This window comes from Nannospalax galili, unplaced genomic scaffold (assembly GCF_000622305.1).
Source record: "Nannospalax galili isolate Female #2095 unplaced genomic scaffold, S.galili_v1.0 scaffold806, whole genome shotgun sequence".
Classification (NCBI taxonomy): domain Eukaryota; kingdom Metazoa; phylum Chordata; class Mammalia; order Rodentia; family Spalacidae; genus Nannospalax; species Nannospalax galili.
In genome coordinates this window covers 38135-57807 of record NW_008355419.1, presented here as the reverse complement: position 1 = coordinate 57807, position 19673 = coordinate 38135, and positions in this window count along the sequence as shown.

Genomic DNA, 19673 nt, shown 5'->3' with positions numbered 1-19673 from the left:
ACAACTTGGCCCATTTAAACCGCCCCGGCGCGACGGGCGGGCGGGCAGGCGCGGGCTCTAGCGGGGGTTGTGTGACGGCCGACTGGACTCCAGCGGCATTGGGGGGGGGGTCGCTGGACAGGGCTGTATGCCCCGGTTTCCGCACCCGCCCCCCGTAACAGGAGGAAGGGAGGCCCTAAGAGTGTAGATGCTGACCCTCACTGTGGGCCTCGGGGGAAGTGGGGCAGGGCTCTGCCGGCTAGTGAGTTGGCTTCTGCTGAAGTGGAACAGGGACAGTCCCATTTCTGCTTGGGTGTGAACTTGCTGCCCTCTCCCTCAGGCTGCCCCTATGCATCTGCAGAGTCTGGGTTGTAGATTGTGGAGGGCTTGAGTTCTGTGCATAAGGACAGCAGTTCCCTCTCAGTTTTTTCTTACTACCCGTTTCTCACCAAGTTGGTACTTGATCAATTATGAGAGTTCTTTATCATCCTCATTTTACAGAGGAGAGCCCTAGACAGGTCAAGTAATGTTCCCATGACACACAGTGTTTAGATCAGGATGCCTACCTCCAGGACAAACTCTCAAAGCCATGGTATGGGACAAGAAAAAGTCATTGGCAGAATCAAGGTGGGAGTATGGGATGGGAGCAGTTGGATCAACAAATGTGCACACTAGCACATTTCTACCCACAAGAAGCCCAAGTCTGGAGAATAGAAACTGCCACATCCCTGTTCACCTTGGTGCCTTGGGAGGGAACAGATTAGCTGGGCCTCTGGTCAGCTTCTTGTAACCCCTAGCCTCCTTGCTTGCTTATCTGTGTGGTATCAAGAGCAACATGAAGAAAAACTGAGAGATCATGTGGCCTTGATAATAGCTTGTGAGACAGATTTGTCTATCACTGCTGTGTCATGTTGGATACACTAGAAAGTGCACCATTGTTAGACACTGTCCTCTGAAAGCACCTGGCATCCTCTTATTTTGTTCTAGGGGGCTGAGCTGGGTCACAAGTTTATGTGTACAAAATACCTTCTTTAAGGGAAGTCCTGGAAGTAAGGAAACAATGCCACCTCTCCTAGTGACCAGCACTAGCTGGTATGAAACTGGTTTCTGGGACCACTCTGTTTTCTCTCATCAACCATGCTGCCTGCTTCATCCACAGCTAAAACATCGCCAAGTTGACATGGAGGGTTAGATTTACATATGCTCTCCAGGCTCAGACCAGGAGTGTGCTAGGAGCCTGGATTTTCTTTGCACTCCTATTTGGACTGTTCTTCTTTCATGGTCTGTTCAGGCCTCAGGGTATAGATGGAAATGTGAGTGACCCCTCCTTTCCTCAACAACTTTGGCCCCATCCCTTTTCCTACATCCTGGATATCAGCATGTCTCTGCCCCAGGTATGATAGATAGCAACTCTCTCTTTTCTCTGCCTATGGCCTGTGTCTTGCTGAAAGGTATAATGCCTCCATGTCAAATGCATGTGGGTGCTCCCTGTGATTGAGGCCATCACATTAATGGGTAGTTGTGGAGAAGCCACAGGGCTTCTGGCTAAGGCCAAGTGTTGGGACTCATATACTGTCTAGAGTGCTAATCCTGCTGCTAAAGACAGCCCCCGCCCCCCCAAACCAAGGCTTCTCATGTTAGTCTGAACCGTGTGCTGCTGAGCATCTGACTTTTTGACTCTCTGTGGCTTTGGAAAGCACAGGCCTAGATCTGAGAAGGCCACTGCTTGGTGTGTGTGTGTGTGTGTGTGTGTGTGTGTGTGTGTGTGTGTATGTGTGTGTGTTTTTCCCTTCTAGCCCTGCTTACCAGCCCCTATCATACACAATCAAGCACAGAAGCCATTTAGGAGGGGCCAAGGGTTACTGTTCAGAAGGGGCAGAAGGCAGCCAAACACACCAAACTAACCTCATGCCAGTCTTGCCCTAGCTGGAAGACCAGGATCTTTTCCTGAAAAGACCCTGGATTAGGCCCAAGGCTGGAAGACCCTATCCTCTGTCTGTTAGGCTAATTTCAGTGGCTGGCAAGTAAATCCCTTTCCACCTACTCCCTTCCCTGGGAGTAAAGTTCACTCAAGCTTCCTCTCTGGGGACTTAGACTTGCTACACTTGTATCCTGGGCTAGGGCACCTGGACCACACCTTCCTCTACACTTTTCAGATTGGAGCAGAGGCCAGAGTGACACAGTTTTGGCAATAGAATCATTCAGGCAGACTGTCTGCCAGAAACCTGCACCTACACTATAACCCCTCCTCCACCCAGGAGTCCTGTCTGCCCTGGCGCCGCCTGGTCGCTGCTCCCGGGCCCCCTGCTTGAGGGCCCTCTGCTTCAGACTGAGGCTGGAGTGCCACTGCTGGAGGGGGAGGAGAGTCATAAATAACCCTGGTGGCTGTGACCTGAGATATATGAGGGGGGGGGCTAGTCAGGTCATAGACCCTTCTGTCCCAAGTGAGCTTGCTTGCCAATCTAGGATTGCTTCTCCTCCCCTCTTAGAGTCCCTTTATTCATCTATCCATCAATTAGCTGTTTACTAAGCCCAGATATGGTAGAACCCCAGGAAGAGAGAAACAGAGGTTGGACTGTAAGAAGAGAAATACAGTGCCTCTGAAGATCATAGATGTGATCAGAGGAGGTGCTATGAGCAAAGTACTGGTTAACCTCTCCAGCCTGCCTGAGATCAGGGCTTATGATAATGGGCTGCATGTCATACAGGCCCAGAACCTCTATGCTCTGGGAGGCCAGAGCAGAGGGACAGGTGGGTATACAGGTGTGGGTTCAATATTCAGTGGACCCTGAGCTGTGAGAAGCATGCCTATATATATTCAGCTATCAGCAAATACATGCATGGTTAAAGCACACACAGCAAGCACAGGTGGGTCACAACCTATACGTGAACACTGCTTCCACAGTTCCTGAACTTGCATGTGCAGGATGGTGCACAATTCACAGGCATCTCCTCAAATGCCCACACAAGGCAGGCAGCTTCACCACAAATAGCACAGACATATTGCAGATACCCCAAGACCTGTACCCAAAACACAGCAGATCTGCAGTCACCAGTACCAGATGGACTCCTTTCCACATTCTTTTGTGAGGATGGACTGTCTACTGACCTTAATTTTGTCACCTAAAGGAATGGAGATAAGCCTGAGCTTAGCCTGGCCCCATTCCTGTGAGTGTGCAAGCAGGACTGCCTTCCCAGATGCACATATTCAGGGACTCTAGCAGGTGATAACAGGAGTATGTATCCCTGAACTGTCATTACTTGTGCATTGACACCGGCAATGTTCAAGTATGCCGACACATGCAGTGACCCTAACAGAGTACTCCCAGATTCTGGTCCTTGCCAGGCATCCTCTGTCACCACTATGTTTTCACATTCAGGCCTTCTTCTTGAGCAGTGCAGAGGTGCCTGTTTCTGGCCACTATAGGGACAGGGGCAGCCCCTGCCATAGGACAGCCTTCTCAGTGTTGTGGTCTCATCTGGTACTGTGCTATGCCAGGGAGGCTAAAACAGGTGGTATAGATGATAGACTCTGAGGTGGCCTGAGCACCAGATTTTTCTGGCTAGCAGCTATTCATCCCATTCTTCTCTGTTCTTGGTACCTTAGTTTCCCATGTGAAAATGAGAGGGGGCTCAAAATCTGTGGTTCCCTTTGACCTGAAGTAGAATGGTCAGGGTGAAATGTGGCTACAGGTGTGTTAGTGATGCAGGGGCAGTAAGACCTTCAGGCCTTGCACATTCAACCTTCTGTAATGGACCTAGCGTACAGGAAGTATCAGGCCCCACTACCTCCAAGTCAAACAGAGGGATAGAAGCAGAATTCTGTAAAATCTGTGCCAGTGAATGAGTGCTAGTTTCATCTCTCTCTGAGGACAGTGTCAGCTATGGCCCAGACCCAACCTAGGAAGTCAAGGAGGAACAGGAGGGTGCCTGAGAGCAACTACTACTCTGCTGGCAGATATGGTGGAACTCTCTGAACAAACTACCATATCAGTGTTCTTGCATGTTCTTGAGATCCAGTCCTAAGAGTTACCAAAGATTAGGAACATGCAGGCCCTGGTCCCAGTCTTACCCACTCTATGTCCCCAGACCGTGCCAAAAGGAGCCAAAGTATGAGGAAGAACCTTGATGTTGGTGAGAGTGAAGGGACCCTCATACTTGCATGTTGGTACTGTGAGAAGTGACCTATATTCATGTGTTTGTATATTTGTCTTGCTGTTCATATCAACTCACACAGCACAGACCTTGTGCAAAGTCCTCAGGTACCCATGTTCCTCATTCTGTGAGCCTAGGCTTTGGGTGAGTCAGACATAACTGTGTTAGTCACAGTTTCCTCTACATATTTGCCTGCCCGGATCTGGGTAGACCTACAAGCCCTTGGACCAGAGCTACTAGACAGTCACCCCCCCATGAGGACAGCGGGAGTGGTTGTGAAAAGAGTGGGCTCACATAGGCACTCATCCAGGTTTCCAGGTGGAAAAGAGAAGGCATCCCAGCGGGTCCTTGCATATAACCTGGAGGATAGGGAAATGGGGAGGCTAGAAGGAAAAGGGTAAGGCTAGAGGTTGCTGCTCCTAGACTTGGGTCTGAGAGCCCTTCTGGCTATACAGGCTGAAGACTGGACCCCACAGCTGGGCACTGGACATATTGCCACCCTGGTTCAGAAAAGGTCTGAAGATTGCACACAGGGCCCATTCTACTGTAGTGGAGGTGAGCCCATAACATAGCCAGTGGATCCAATTCCTTGGTGGGTGCTTTTGGAGTGTACTGATGTCTTGCTATCCTGTGAAGGGTACCTGGGTGGGAGGGTCAAGGCCACTGGGGTCATCTCCTTTCCTGTGTTTTGCTATGGGGCCACAAAAAACTATCCCTGGATACTACTGAATAAGAATGGGAAGTCTGCTGGGTGTTGTGGCATAGGTCTTTCTCAGGAGGCAGAGGCAGCCAGGTCTCTATGAGTTTAAGGCCAGTCTGGTCTAAATAGCAAGTTCCAGGTCAGCCAGTGCTAGACAGTGAGACCCTGTCTGAAAAATATCAAAACAAAACAAAATAAAAAACCAGAAAAAAGAACAAGAAGTCTATGCCACATTACTCTGGAGTCATAGACTGTGAACTCTGGTATAACCCCAGAAATGAATTGGTAGAGGTCCTGCAGAAACATGCATGCAGAATGAGGTCTGATTCCTGCCAGTTGATTATGGCAGGAAAGGCATGCATGCTTACACTATGTGTTCAAATGGCTACATGCACATGGAATCTTTGTTAAGACTGTTGCCCATGGGGTTCCCTTGGGTGACCAGCTTGGAACCCCATATAGTTGCTTTCTCAGGGAGCGGGGTTTCTCTGGTGCTGAGGTGAAGTCTGTAGGCAGTGGTAGCCCAGGCCTAGGGGTCACCCATGTCCCTGAGGCCCTGAGCACCATTTGGCCCTTTTTATAGTGCAGGAGGACTCCAGAGCAGAGGCTCCATTCCCCTTTCCAGTTTCTGCCTGTGACAGTGAGGCTAAGACTAATAAAACATCCACCTTGTAAGAGACAGCTTTATCTTGTTGATCAAAAAAGTCTGCCAGCCCAATTTATGATAGAACATAATATCTCCAAATCTAAATTTACATGCCAAGGTATAATGAGAGGTTAATGAAATTGAAAGTGGGTTTGTGAGAAGACCACTGGGGCCTTGCTTTGTAGTGTAGCACAGAAATCCTCACATCCCAAGTCCTGCCCCAAGGGAGTGATGATCCAGCAGCATGACAGAAGGTAGGGAAGGTGAGAGTTTGTTGGAGAGGCATATGTAGAAAAGAAGTAGGAAGAGAGCTGGGGCTGGTTGCAGCCAGAGCCTTGGAAAGGCTTGGCCTGGACAATCTATGCTGAGGATGATAATCATTCATTCTGGAGATGACAATGGTGCTGAGGTACTGTGTCCCTCCAGAATGGGGGCACTTCTTCCTGGTCTCAAACCTGCCCATCATGGGTAGCCCTGGCTTTGTGAACAGGCCTCACATAGTTCTGACCCATCTTCAAATGGGATCCCTGTGGGTTCAGGTCAGCTCCCAGCCCTTTTGTGCTTTCAGTCTTTGTTACTCCTGGAGTTCTAGGGGAGGGTGGTGGAAGGATGGGCCTATCATGGGCTGGGCACCTAGCCAGCAGAAGGCTCGCTCTTTGAGCTTAGGGCAGACCCTGACTCCAGGATTTATACAAATAAACGAAATAAAGAGTGCTGGCAGTTCTGATCTGATTACAGTCATTCATTCTCTGGTCGTTAATAATTTGTGCAATAAAGGATTGAGGCTGCTCCAGTGAGGGGGAGGCTGTGGCTTAGCCGTCCCTTGGCGCCAGCAGTGGGAGCTGGAAACATAAATTATTAGTTTCTTATCACTCATGCTGCCATTGCTCATGCTGCCATGGTCTGGCGGGGGTTGGCAGAGGTCCTGCTGCCGACTCTACTCTGAGTGGCTGTTTGTCCTGGAGACTCAGGGTAGGGCCCTTTGTCACCCCAACCTCCATTCCAGCCTGTCAGGCTGTGACTTCAGAGCTGGAATCTGCCTCTGATATGGGTGTGGGACTTGGTTGCATGTCCTCTGGGCCTCAAACCCTCTATATAAGTGAAAACAAATCCTCCATCTGTAAAGCTTGGGTATACAACTACTCAGTAAATGCAAGGGTGAGTTTTTGTCACCCATGTGCTCATCACAGAAGCCCACAGACCCCTCTGTCCAGCCCTGACCAGGGAATGAAAATTGTGTCTAGTTATGCTGCCACCTCTCTGGGTGGGACTCAGAGCACCTCTACCTAAGTTTGCACACCTGCAGGAATGACTATCTTTCTAGACCAGCTTCTGGTCTGAGGCATTGAGGAAAGTGCCCTCCCTGCATGGGGTTGGTGCTGTTAGAGGCCCTGGTAGTATAGAAAGGGCAGATTCAATATGGCAGTGGGAGCCTTCTGGGATTCTGATACTTTTTGAGTGTTTTGCTCCCAGGCTTTTTGTCTGGATTCCCAAATACAGCTGCTGAGGTGGGTGAGGTTAGGGCTAAACTCTTAGGCTGCAGACCAGAGATCTCCAGGTCTAGGGCATGACAAAAGTCAGGCAGGACGGGATCCCAGCCTGCTTGGGGTACGTCCTTGTTTCCACCTTCAAACTAGGGAAGAAGAGACTCTGGCAAGGTTGGAAAGCCGGGAGGCAGTATGGAAAGATGAAAGGATGGTGCTGACATCTGCCTTCTGCCAGGGAAAATTGTACCCAAACCTCTTGGTGTGTCTCTCAGTTTCAGCCTCAGCCTTTAATTCCTGGTGCTTGGAGTCACCTAACCCCTGTCTTGCATTTTGTAAGAATGGCAATGTCTGGTGTGGCACAGAGGCCTTGAGGTAGCATGCCCAGGGTTCTTTACCTATCACTTTCTGACTGTGTGGCTTTGGAAAGGCCTTCAACCTCTCTGAAATTCAATCTGTAAAATGGGACTGACAATGAAAGGAGGCAAAACTTGTGCTTGGTGAGGTGTGCGGGTCCCAGATACCCTCTGGACTAGGTGGCTTTGCACTTCTCACAGCACTGCTCTAGCATGTCCCTACTTGCCATATCCCATCAGCCCTTGATTCCTGAACATCTGGATGCAGTGGTAATGAGTGCTGTAACTTGTATGTCTATCATCTTATTAGATGTACCATTTAAGGGACCATCTACAGTTGATTGATTTTCTTTATTTTGAGTTGTGTTTTTCCTACTGGTAAGTTTTGCCTGAGTGATAGGAACTGTGGATTTTGTTTGGTGCTGACTATTTTTGTAAATTTTCACTTTTCTCTGGACATTAGAAAGTCACTTGGGAGCCATTTGGTCCTGTTGGACCTTGCTCTGAAGCCTTGCTGGGAGGCCACAACAGCATTTGATCTAGGGCTAACTCTGTCTCACTTCACAGTGTTAAGGCCCTGCATTGCTCCTGCTGTGGGCTAAGGTTCTTCAGATTGGCTAGAGAAGCAGCAAAGTCCCCCATGAGCTATGTATAGGACTACTGTTTGTTCTTATAGGTGGTTGTCTCTGGGTCTGTCAGTAATGCCATCTCTGACCTGTGCTTACTGGTTGCAGGTCTTGGACTTTAAAAGGCTCATGGTTCTGTTTATTCTCCCTTGAGAGACCCCCCCCCACTTTCCTAGATCTCCCTTCTGGCTCTATAGCTTGGAGACTCTTGAGGTATGGCTCAACATCTGTACTGTTTCCTGTGCTCTCTTGTTTTTCTTGCTTGATATTTCTGATGGCGAGTGAGAGATGGCTGCTCCTTCTCTATCTGAATGTCTGTTTCCACAAGTATGCCCACAGTGCCACCATATACCAGGAGAGCAGCCTGACACAAAGGAATTTCTTGGAAGTCTTTTTTGAGTGTGCCTGGACTGTATTACATAAACAGTCCCCATGGTCCCTGCAATGTTTGGGGTAGCAGATCATTGGCTACCCAATTGCCTCAGTGGACCAGGTACCTCAGTGGACCCTTGGTTAGGCAAGTCTTACATGAGTCTTGCCCAACGAGAGGATCAGAGGGACTCCATGGTCAGCCATAGCCCCTGTAGTACCTCATCTTGGCCACTTCCTATTTCCAAGACCTCAAGCTGACCCCAATGCTGAGGCAGGCTGGTGGCTATATTGCAAAACCAGCAGGAATATGTTTGCTGTAGCACACCAACTGTGACTGGGGTTGAGTCCACTTTATACCTAAAGTAGCAAACTCCTGTGGGCCCTAGACCAGGGTCCTTATATCCTTGGAGAGGGCTCATCACCAGTACCCCATTGTTTTTTAAATATTTATTACTTTTTATTTATTTTTATTTTTATTTTTTTGGATCTTTTTTTGAGACAGGATCTCCCTGTAGCCCCAGCTGGCCTGGAATATTTATTATTTTTATTTTATGTGTCTGAATATGTTTTGCTTGCATGTGTGCAAGTGCACCTATGTGGCGCAGTGGCTGCAGGGGCCAGAAGAGGGCATTGGATCCCCTGGAGCTGGAGTTATAGATAGTTGTCAACTGCCATGTGGGTGCTGGGAATCAAACCTGAGTCTTCTGCAAGAACAGCTAGTGCTCTTAACTGCTGATCCATCTCTCCAGCCCTACCAGTACCCCATTGTGAAAGGACAATCTTAGAAATTAGGGGGGATGAAGCCTGCTGATGCTAGGTCTGATATTTGTTTTCCTTGCACATGGGCTCTGTTGGCTATAGGGCAGCATCTCGTGCCTGAACATTCATACTTGTGTATACAGAAGGACACATGGCTGCACATGAAACCTGGCAGAGCCATTGGCTTCTGAACATTGAAACATGTGACCTTGGTCTCTGTAAACACTGCCTGCCATGCTATGGAAATGCTGTTGCTGGTACTGGAGGATTGGGGCTTCTTTAGTGAAGAAGCATTAGGATATGCAGACTGGAATGAGGTGGGACCTACAGGTGAATTCAGTCTTTTGCTCTTAGTTATGTAGATAGACAAGTAGAGGAGTCAGGAATGGGGTATCCAAGAGCAGTGTGGTAGGGACAGAGGTAGGCAGAGTGCAGGAGGTTGTGAGATGCTCTTGGGTTTTAGACTCCTGCCTTATTTCTTCTGTTTGAGGGGCAGGTTTCATTCAAGGGTATCAGTGGAATGGGCATCTTTTGAGTGACTGGTAAGACGTGTGTGTGTGTGTGTGTGTGTGTGTGTGGTGTGTGGAGAGGGAGGGGGGAAGAGAGAGAGAGAGAGAGAGAGAGAGAGAGAGAGAGATAAACCTAGGCCCTTATACATTCTAAGCACATGGTCTACCACTGAACTATATTTCATGCCTACAATAAGATTATTCCCCACAGATTCTCTGGAGAAGGGACCCAGTTCAAAGTGCTACCTATTTGGACTGGAATGCAGCAGCTCAGAGGCAGAGTGTTTTCCTAGCATGTGTGAGGCCCTGGGCTTCATTCCCAGCACTGCAAAAACAGAGAAAGGGAGAAAAAAGAAAAGAAGCCACCCACCTTCAATCTATTCAGCAGCAGAGTCCTGGGATGCCCAAGTTGGAGATCTCCATGGGGTGTGCTAACTCTAGCCACCCCCAAGGGAACTTGAAGTCTAGGTTGGCTCCTGGGGCACCTTGCCTGCTAGTTACTGTTTGCAAAGGCAGAAGCAGCACAGATTTGTGTATCTGCACCCAGTAGGCCCCTCTGAGATGTTATGGCTTGTCAGAGGATGCTCCTGCTCCTGTCAGGGCTTTGTCTTCTCTATTTACTGGCTGAGCAGCCCTTCTGGACTCCTGCTGTTTCTGTCTAGCCTAATAGTTTCATTTTTGCTCCAGGCCAGTTGGCATTCAGGTAGCTTCTGTCTGATTCCTTGACTGAGGATCAGTAACCCACAGGATCTACTGGGCACCAAAGGTGCCTGATCTATGAACCTTTTAGGTCCAGAGGCTCTGGATGGAGTATAGGGATCCTTTTCTGAAGCTGTCAAGGGCTACTTTGCTTGCTTGTTTACCTGAAGATATAGGTACCTGCCACCCATTTGTGTGCTGGAGAGGTGCTTTCTTCTCTCCCTGGATACCAGCTGGGCTTTCAGAGGCCAGCCCCTTGCTCTGTGGCTTGGCCCCTTTTTTTCTGTTTTCTTCTGCTTCATTTCTGGGGATCCAGTCTCTTCACTTTACATCCTGTCTAGCCCTTACCTGGCTGCCATACTCATAACCCACATCTCATATGGCTTTTCTCCCATGCTTAGACCCTCAGCCCCTACAAACATATGCACATCCCAGCCAGTATACATAGCAAATATACATAGATCCACTAACATGGCCCTGGGCAGGCTGTGTATTAACACAAAAACAATTCACCTAGGCCTGGAAACCCTGAATAGGGAGCTTTTACTTTCACTCTGTGTGGTGTCCTTGAGACTGATTTCATTTATCACTGACTGAGGATGAGTAATTTTATCGTGAAACACAGTTCAGGGTGATAGATGAGGGAATGGGGGCAGATGATTGCCTCACTACCTACCCCTGTGAGAGGAAGGCTGGAAGTAGGCTCCTGTCTTGTGTAGAGGGAAGATGATGATACAGGAGAGGGAGGAGAAGGAAGAGCTCCATGGTTGGCATGATTGTAGAAGTTGGAGAGACAGAGGACAGAAGAGACTAGGCCTCCCTGTCCAGGGTTACAGAGGAGTGTGAGTGAACTAGGACCCAGATTGGGTAGGAGATGTGGCTGGCTCACAAATATGCCCAGGACTGAGATCTAGAGGCCCCTATATGTTGGGAGGATGTGGGGCAGGCAGATGTGTTTCTTTTGTCCAGACAGAAAAACATGTCATTTTCCTCATAACATTGTCAATAGTCTTCACAGGTACCTTATTTGCTTCAGTTTTTCTACATTTTTTTAAGTGTGATTTTTTAAAATATTTTATTTATTATTATAACTATTTTAAAATTTTGTATGTATGAGTGTATTGCTGGCATGTATATAAGTGCACCCATGATGTGCAATGCCCATGGAGGTCAGAAGAGGGCATTGGATCCCCTGGAACTGGAGTCATAGACAGTTGTTAGCTGCCATGTGGGTGCTGGTAGTGGAACCTGGGTCCTCTGCAAGAGTAGTCAGTGCTCTTAACTGCTGAGCCATCTCTCCTGCCCCACAAATTGGTGTTTTTGATAATAAACACCGTTTCACTAGCTCACCCATCTTGTAAAAGTAACATCTGCTTTAAGCTATGGATGCAGATGTGTTGGGTTTCTGGAGTCTTTTCTAGGTGTTCCTTAAGGGAAGCTGCCCTGTGACCAGTGGGCAAGGGGGGGGCTATCCTGCCCATCTGCCTCCAAAATCCTAGCCACAGTAGACAGCAAGGGGCTCAGCAACCGACAGCTGGAGGCCATAGGGTACAAGGAGCAAGTCTCTAATCTGTTTCTGGCCTGTGAGCTTCCTGGGGCCTGGAGTGTTAGGTAGATCCTGCCCACCTGTAATAAATTCAAGCTTTTCAGGTGTGGTCAGCCAGTCCCAGCCCCATCTATGATCAAAGCAGAGCCTTCAACTGCCAGTTCTATGTGACCACTTGATTGGTCACAGGGTCAGACAGATTCAGCCTTGCAGGAGTAATTCTGCTGTTTCCTATGTGGCTAGTGGGTGCCCAGTGGAGCTGACAGACAGCAGTGCTGTCATCTTGGTTGGTGAGCCTGAGAGAGAAAACTGGGATTGGTGTAGGGAGGGGTTGTTGGCGCAGGAGTGGAGCTGTCCCCAGGCAGCCGGGTAGTGTCCCGGGAGGCTGCCGGCGGCGCGACGGAGGCGCCAGGCGCGTCCGGGAAGTCTGGGCCGCCGCCTGCCCACAGCTGCCCCTAGGCCTGACCTAGTGAGCTACATGGGTGGTAGCTTCATGATTCCCACCCTGCCACAACTGATTAACCCTTCCAACTCTGGTTGCAAGGAGGTAGCTTGAGTGGGGATCAGGCAGACACTCTGTGCAGCTGCAGTCAGGGGCACCTGTAGAAGGTGAAGGCATTTGTGTCCTTTGAGGATATCTGGTCACTGAGGACACTATTGCCTCCTCTCCCCTGTCCCCCTGCAGCAATGCCTTTCCTCTTCCTGTGGCAGAGGAATTCAATGAATACACACTAGTAAATGCTGATTTCTGCTAGAATTATTAGTGTGCTGAGTACCCCACTGGTGGCTTTGTGCAAATTATGAAGCCAGTGACCAAGGCCAGCCCAAGATCCTGAGGTTTCAGAGTCCAGGACTTAGCCAGCCTTGGCAGAGAGGCCAGCTAGATTCTGCCTCTTGTCCCAAGACTAATGCCCCTCCCCCAACTGTTCTTCTCCATCAAGCAGATTGTGCATGAAGGTGACTTGGACTGTGGGGAACTTGACCTCAGGGTTCCCAGGGCCTGGAGGAAAACATGCAGATGATAGATGCCATGGGTAAAGAATTAAGCCCAAACACAAAACCCAGAGAAATGGAGTGCAGCAGTCAGGTGAGACCCCAACTTTTACCTCTCATTGACCTTTGAGAGATTTTCAGTAAACCATGTCCATTTTGCCCACTACAAAGTCAAATTGAATTATCTCCCAGGACCAACATTCTAACTGTAGAAAGGAGATTTTTAAAAAATGATTTTAAGGGGCCAGAGAAAACAAGATGTTTCAAAGTAGGGTTCCTTTAAAACTCACACAGTCTTTAAAAAATGACAAGGGGCTGGAGAGATGGCTCAGTGGTTAAGAGCACTTGTTGCTCTTCCAGAGGACCCAGGTTTGATTCCCAGTACCCACATGGCAGCTAACAACTGTCTGAAACTCCAGTTCCAGGGGATCTGATGCCTTCTTCTGACCTCCACGGGCATTGCATGACACTAGTGCACTTATACACATGCAGGCAATACACTCATACACACAAAATTAAAAAAAATTTTTTTGGGGGGGGTGTGGTAGCTCACACCTTTTGTCCCAGCACTGAGGAGGCAGAGGCAGGCAGATTCCTGTGAGTTCAAGGCCAGCCTGGTCTACATAGTGAGTTCCAGGCCAGCTGGGGCTACAGGGAGACCCTGTCTCAAAAAGACCCCCCAAAACAAAACAAAACAAAAAATTTAAAAAATTATAATGATTTAAAAGTTCAAGTTCTTTTAAAAAGTCTGAAGTCTCTCAACTATGGGCTTCTGAAAAGTAAAAATATAAGTTAAATACTTTCTTATTTCAAAGGGAACAAATCAAACACACTTAAGCAAAACCAAAGTCTAGTAGAGTAGCTCAATGTCTGGCATCTGGGATTCACTCATGATCTTCTGGGCTCCAAAGAGCTTGAGCAATCCCACTTCTCCGCTCTGCTAGCCACAGCATATAAGTGTAAACACACACACATACACACACACACACACTCACACACTCACTCACTCACTCATCTTGTGTCTTAGGCTTAGGCCAACTCCATACCATACCTGTTGTTGTCCTTGGTGGATGACCCATGCTCCTGACATCTCCAATATTTTGGAATCTTCACTGCAGCTGAGGTTGCACCTTCAACAATGGTTTCTCATGGCCTCTTCACAGGGACTCTGATCCTGCTACATGGTGGTAAGCCTCAGCTGCTCTCCATGACCCCTTCATGACTTTAAAACCAGTACTGTATGGGAGACTCTTACACATTATCAAGTTTGGCTATCAGCTTGACATGCCTTGCTCATTTCATCCCCCTGACTAGACCACAGCTTCTGTGTGCTGACCCTGAAGAAATAGTTCCTAGACGGTTTCATCTCAATGATGCTTATCTCTTCTTAATCACAGCTAATCTTTCAGTACCAGCTAACCAGCATCAATTGATCCAGTAAAGCAAACATTTCACTTCAGTGGTGTTGGTCTTGTTCTTTGGCTTGTTTTTCAAACCTAGTCAACTAGAAACCACAGCTTCTCAATTCAAAATATCACACAGACAGCCTGGATAGAGTCTTTGAGGGACTCTCAAACTTCCCTCTGAAACTTTACCAGCCAGGCCTCCATTATCACATTTCCCTTAATTATCTTCTAAGTTCCCACAGAACTGCTCATTAAGCTCTGAGTACTCAATGGCTTTTCCAGTTCAAAGCTCCAAACACTTCCACAGTCCTCTCCAAAACAATATAGTCAAGTCTGTTATAACAATATCCCACTCCTGATACCAATTTATGTTTTGGTTTGCTTTCTATTGCTGTGACAAAGCATCCTGACAGAAAACAACTTGGTGAGGAAAGCATATATTTCATTTTACATTTCCACATCATAGTCCATCACTGAGGGAAGTCAGGGCAGGAACTTAAAGCAGGAACATGGAGGCAGGAGCTGAAGCAGAGCCTATGGAAAATTGTTGATTCATGGCTTACTTCCTCCTGGCTTGCTCAGCTGTCTTTCTTCTACAGCCTGGGCCCACCTGCCCACGGATGGTTATGCCCACAGTGGGCTGAGCACTCCTACATCAATTAGCAATTAAGAAAATGCCTCACAGACATGACTGAGGTCAATCCTATGGAAGCAATTCCTCAACTGCGGCTCCCTCTTCCCAAGTGATTCTAGTTTGTGTCAAGTTGACAAAAACTGACCAGCACAGTTACCCAGGATTTGGGACTAGGTGTCAGGGACTAAAGCTATGTAACAGACTGCGGCTGCAACTTTGACATTGGTTGTCCCATCTGCACAGGGAAGATCTCAACACAGGTGTCATCTGCAAGTTGGGACAGAGATGCCTGTGGACCTGGAGTCCTCCTATTGCTCCCTGCAAGGCAATCCCAAAATATCTCCTATATTTATGCATTTCAGTTAGGTAACAGCTGAAGTGGGAAGGGGAAGAGATGGCTAAATTTCCAATGTCTTCCCAGCTGTCTGTTTTTATCTGACACTGAAGATCATCCTGGATAGAAAGACAGGGATCCAGGGATCTATTGACTTAAGGATCCCTGTTTTGCTTAGCAAAAAGAACAGGATGATTAAATAGGTTTCTGTATACTGTGAGTCCTTGTGCTGAGTACAATCATCCCCTGCTACAAGAGGCAGCACAGCTGAGCACAAATAGAGCAGACATGGGATAAGAGACTTCACACCAAAGAGGACAAAGCTCTCAGCCAAGGTCAGCCTCTTAATCCAAGGCCAGGGCCTGAATAGAGAGCTTGGGACCTTGACATATTGCTGAGGACATCTGGGCAGATACCTGAAGACCTTGCTGGAACTTCTGAGCTTTGGGAGTGACCCCTTAGAACCCAGGCTGAATGGATGGTGAAGAGCTGTCCTCATCATTATCCAACATCTCTCTTTGTATCAGGCCTGCAAACAGGTCAGAGCCTTTGGGACACGCTATACTCCATATACTTAGAGCTAGAAAGAGTAATTTGCCCAAGAGCAGCCCACTGAAGTAGAAGGCTGCATGAAATCTGCTCCTGGAGAGGACCTGGGTTCAGCCCATATGCAGAGGGAGCCAGACACCTTCAAGTTGCCCTCTCTGGAGGTCTGACCAAGAAGGCAGGGAGTCTGAGTGGAGAAAAAAAGACTGGATCAGGGAAAGTTGATTCTTAGCCCCAACTGGGGAGAAATTGTGTTCAAGGGCTGAGAGTACTGACAAGGTGGCTAGAATGTGTGTGTGTATGTAACTAATGGTTCAATGAGATGGAATTGTTGGCACATGGATTGATACAAAGTCACAGTATGGATGTAGGAAGTAGGTCTCCTCTGACTGCATGATGTATAGGAGGTAGAGGGGTCTTCAGCTGATAGAGGTGGCATCTGGATGAGGGCACATGAGGTGGAAGGAAGGCCTGGATAGGAGTAGAGGGGTCTGCAGGTGAAGGGTGCCACAGCTGAGGATGAATCCTGGTCTGTGAAGACAGAAGACAGGGCTGATGTATCAGAGACATCTGGGTTCCCATCACTCAGGCACAGCTGGATGACCGAAGTGTTGGGAATATATTCCAGACTTGGTTTATTTTTGAATTTTCTTAAGGTGAAATTCATGTAACATAAAGTTCACATGCTAAAGTACATAATTCAATGTGGTGCTTTTCGTATCTATTATGTTGTATAACCCTCATTTCTACTTCATTCCCGAATATTTTCATCATCTTAAAGGAAATCCCATTAAGCAGTCACTCCTATTGTCCCTTCTCTTGAGCCCTGGTAACCATTAATCCATTCTCTGTATATATGGATTCACCCTTTTTGGGCATGTTCCTAAATGGAATTATCTGAACTTTTTGTAGATTAAAAAAAACCTACATGTTTTTAAAGATTACTTGCAGGTATATATTGTATGTTGAGCATATTCCTCCCATCCAGTGCCTCCTACCTTCACTTTGCCCCAACCTCTCCCTTCCCATTACTCCCCTTAGACAATTTTACTTTAGTTTTTTGTTTGTTTGTTTTTAGACAGAGTATTGCTGTATAGCCCAGGCTTGTCTGGAACTTGTGGTCCTCCTGCCTCAGCTTCCCAAGTGCTGGGATTATAGGTGTGCACCACTAAGTTGGATTCTTCCTGGATTCTGTTACTGATCATAAAGTTTTCAGGGTTCATCCATGTTTTAGAGTATATCAGAACTTCATTCTTTGGGCGGGAGAGATGGCTTAGCAGTTAAGAGCACTTACTGCTCTTGCAGAGGACCCAGTTTGGTTCTCAGCACCCACCAGCACCACATCAGGTGGTTTACAACTGCTTGTAACTACAGATCCAGGGGGTTTGGGAGATCTGATGCCTCTCTCCACCCCAGTTAAAAATAATAAAAATGAATCTTCAGCACTTGGAAGGCAGAGGCAGGCAGATCTTTGTGAGTTCGAGGCCAACCTGGTCTACATAGTGAGTTCCAGGCCAGCTGGGGCTACAGGGAGACCCTGTCTCAAAATGATGAAAAAACAAAACAAAACAAAAACTTAAAAAATTCTCTTCATGGTTAAACAACATTCAATTGGGTGGCTATACCACAAATTACCATTTATCAACAGATAACATTTAGGTTGTTTCCTTTCTGACTGCTGTAGGTGTAAACATTTATGTACAGGTATCTGTTTAGAGGGCAGATACCTAGGAGTAGAATTTCTGGCCTGCATGTTTATTCTGTGTTTAATATTTTGAGAATTTATGTTTGTCATATTTTATATTTGCACCAGCATGAAGGTTCCAACTTCTCTACATTTTCATCAACACCTGTTATTTTTCTCTTAAAAAACTGTCTTTTTTGCCAGGCGTGGTGGCACATGCCTTTAATCCCAGTACTTGGGAGGCAGAAACAGGCAGATCTCTGTGAGTTCAAGGCCAGCCTGGTCTATATAGTGAGCTCCAGGCCAGCTGGAGCTACAGGGAGACTCTATCTCAAAAAGATTAAGAAAAAATTGTCTTTTTTAGTTGTGAGAGCCTTTAATGGCTTCACCAGCTCTCCAGACCATTTTCTTAAAAATTTGTAGCCATTTATATTGACTGTGTAGCTCAGTTGATAGAATGTTTGCCTAGCATGCACCAAACCCTGGGATTGATCACCAGCACCACATAAAATCAGTCATGGTGATGCATACTTGTAATCCTAGCACTCAAGAGGTAGAGGATTACACCACCTGAAGATCAAGGTCATCCTTGGCTACATAGTGAGTTTTAGGCCAGCCTGGACTACAAGAGACCCTGAATTAAAAAAAATCCAGGAAGGCCGGGTGTGTTGGCTCATGCCTTTAATCCCAGCACTTGGGAGGCAGAGGCAGGCGAATCTCTGTGAGTTCGAGGCCAGCCTGGTCTACATAGCAAGTTCCAGGCCTACTGGGGCTACAGGGAGACCCTGTCTCAAAAAGACCAAAAGAAAAAAAAAATCCAGGAGGCTAGAGAAATGACTCAGTGGTTAGGAGTACTGTTGCAGAGGACCTAGGTTCAAGTTCCAGGACCCACATGGTGGTTAACAACCACTTGTAACTCCAGTTTGAGAGGATCCAGCTCCTTCTTCTGGCCTCTGAGGGCATTTCATGACATGGGTACACTTTACATATGTAGTCAGAACACTCATACATGTAAAATAAAAGTAAATGAATAAAACAAAATTTAAAAGCCATTCCATAACATGTACTTAGAAACTGATTTTTGCTGAAAACCATTGACTCCTCCCTGGGGCATATAAGTTGACTAAGAGCAGTATAAAACTCCAACATCCTTGTCTTCAATCTGTATCTGTCTCCTTTTGATTGAGTCCTACTCTGTGCATAGGCATGTTTATTACTCAAGGAGTGTCTATCTAGAAATCAGTGATACCTAACTGCTCTCACCTTCCTTCAAGGCTATAGACACAAAGCTAAGAATAACTGAGACATCTTACTGTCAGGTTTTACAATGTACTGTTTCAGACTCGTAAAAGGCATGTGAAAGTCTCTAGTCATGTCCCAAACCTGTGGCCACCTTGGATTCCAGGAATAGCAGAGCCTCACAAATCACCCCTGATGAGATCACTCCTTTAAACAGGAACAATCATTTCATGAGAACTGGATTGTTCCCTTAAGCAATACAAACTTCTAAACATCTGCAAAATTAGAACTGGGATAATGATCAACCATATTATACATACCTATTGCCCCGGCCCAATTCTTCTATTTAAACCTAAAGTTCCTGTGAGTACCATGAAAATGGGCTGAAATGCTGTTTTTCTATCCTTCTCATATAGCTATGTTGATTAAAATCCTTTTCTGACTTTTCAGTATTACTCTTGTTGGTTTTCTTGGAGAGTGGCCAGACCTGAGATATTAGAAGCCTAGCAGTTGAGCTTTGGTCTAGGACTGTGGTTATTAACGCCAGTAGATGTGAAATATCTGACTTATTTATTTTAATTGTTTCTCACCATCATTTGGAGACTTCTAAAGGTGCTGTTTACCAGTGAGATGGGTGGGACAGGCATCATGACGGGAGAGGCGCTATGATCTATTATAAGGTAGCCTGGGAAGGCTGGGCCAACAGCTGTGTGCTGTTGAACAAGCAAGGGAGAGAAGTGCCTGATACCAAAGGCCACACTTCGGATTATCCCTGGTTTCCCAACAGAAATGGGTCTTGGGAACTAGGCTGTTCCCCAGACTGGCATGAATGATCAGATCTGCAATGTCTCTCACTCTGGGGTCACAAACTCATATGTGTCCTCTCAGATGTGGAGGAAGGGGTTTGGAGCAAGTATCAGAACTAAATTTCTACAAACATACCCTTCCTGTATTATGAACCTTTTTTTAGGAGTTGTAATCAAGGAAAACATACAGAACTTTGAGA